At 67.3% G+C, this 1811-nt stretch overlaps 1 non-coding gene across 1 annotated transcript in view; it reads right to left on the bottom strand.

The window, feature by feature from the left end:
- Nucleotides 1-149, bottom strand: part of LOC148314142 (18S ribosomal RNA) — a 1934-nt gene extending 1785 nt beyond the window's left edge. The window contains exon 1 of the ribosomal RNA XR_015841942.1: nt 1-149. This exon is cut by the window's left edge and continues 1785 nt beyond it. This is a non-coding gene — a ribosomal RNA (18S ribosomal RNA).
- Between the last annotated feature and the right edge of the window lie 1662 nt (nt 150-1811).

Here is a 1811-nt window from a genome sequence, read left to right as displayed (position 1 = left end):
GTTATCCAAGTAACGGTGGAGCGATCAAAGGAACCATAACTGATTTAATGAGCCATTCGCAGTTTCACTGTATCGGAACCGTGTGTACTTAGACTTGCATGGCTTAATCTTTGAGACAAGCATATGCTACTGGCAGGATCAACCAGGTAGCCCTCGCGTCCGGCGGTCTGTGTTTCTTGCATTGGAACCGGAGCTGAGCGGGGAGCCGGGCGCGGGGACCGGGCGGCGCCCGCGGGAGACGGCCTCCCGCGGGGTTACCCCCGGCGGCACCCCAGCCTCCCTCGTTTCTTTCATATTTATTTCGGACGTGGGCTACCGAAATTTCCGTTACGATTCAGCCCCCGTGCGCGGTGAGGAAGTCGGCTGGGCCTCGGTATGTACTCGGTCCGTAGAGGCCGCGTTACCGCGTGGCGGTCAGTCGCGGGAGGGAGCCGGAGCCGCCCGCACGCCCGCGACCGCAACACGCACTCGGAGGCGGCGTCTTCTGACAGACGCCGGTAGGGTTTGAGAAACATGCTTTTTCGGAAAGGACCGCTCGGCTGATGCGGGCCTGGGCTCCCGCGCCCCTCTCGTGGCGGGGCGGCGCGGGGTACCCGCGAGCGCGGCGGAACTCCCGTGTAGGACATCTCTGGGCCCGTGTGGCCAACGGGCACGCGACAGGGTCGTCTCGGTCTCGCGACGAAAGCGGTTTCGCGCTGGTTGGTGCGCTAGAGGTCGATCCGCAGGCCGAAGGAACCGTCCACCCGAACACCCCGGCGCGAGGCCGGGGCCGGCAGGGGCCCTCCGATGGCGGGTCATGCTTGCCAATCGGTCAGTGGTTGGTGTGGTGCAGTATATGTCAGGGTGTGGGTGCGAGATGGGCCGGGAGGACCGCTCCTCCAGCGTCGGACCCGAGTCATAGGAAGTGCCGTTTTGTCACAACCCCAGGGGTGGGGGGGTAACGGTAGGGAAGTGCCGGCCAACGCGCAGAGGTCGACCCGCAGGCCGAAGGAACCGTCCACCCGAACACCCCGGCGCGAGGCCGGGGCCGGCAGGGGCCCTCCGATGGCGGGTCATGATTGCCAATCGGTCAGTGGTTATGTGTGCTGCGGTGATGCGGTGCCGGCCAACGCTCAGAGGTCGACCCGCAGGCCGAAGGAACCGTCCACCCGAACACCCCGGCGCGAGGCCGGGGCCGGCAGGGGCCCTCCGATGGCGGGTCATGATTGCCAATCGGTCAGTGGTTATGTGTGTGCTGCGGTGCCGGCCAACGCTCAGAGGTCGACCCGCAGGCCGAAGGAACCGTCCACCCGAACACCCCGGCGCGAGGCCGGGGCCGGCAGGGGCCCTCCGATGGCGGGTCATGATTGCCAATCGGTCAGTGGTTGTGTGTGCTGCGGTGCCGGCCAACGCTCAGAGGTCGACCCGCAGGCCGAAGGAACCGTCCACCCGAACACCCCGGCGCGAGGCCGGGGCCGGCAGGGGCCCTCCGATGGCGGGTCATGATTGCCAATCGGTCAGTGGTTGTGTGTGTTGCGGTGGGGCCGGGAGGACCGCTCCTCCTGCGTCGGACCCGGGTCATGGGAAGTGCCGTGTGGCGGTGGTGGGGCCGGGAGGACCGCTCCTCCTGCGTCGGACCCGAGTCATGGGAAGTGCCGTGTGGCGGGGCCGGGAGGACCGCTCCTCCTGCGTCGGACCCGAGTCATAGGAAGTGCCGTGTGGCGGGGCCGGGAGGACCGCTCCTCCTGCGTCGGACCCGAGTCATAGGAAGTGCCGTGTGGCGGGGCCGGGAGGACCGCTCCTCCTGCGTCGGACCCGAGTCATAGGAAGTG

This window comes from Idiotropiscis lumnitzeri, unplaced genomic scaffold (assembly GCF_059441095.1).
Source record: "Idiotropiscis lumnitzeri isolate Australia: NSW breed Sydney's pygmy pipehorse unplaced genomic scaffold, RoL_Ilum_1.0 HiC_scaffold_410, whole genome shotgun sequence".
NCBI classification, from domain to species: Eukaryota; Metazoa; Chordata; class Actinopteri; order Syngnathiformes; family Syngnathidae; genus Idiotropiscis; species Idiotropiscis lumnitzeri.
This window is presented reverse-complemented; position numbering and strand designations above follow the sequence as displayed.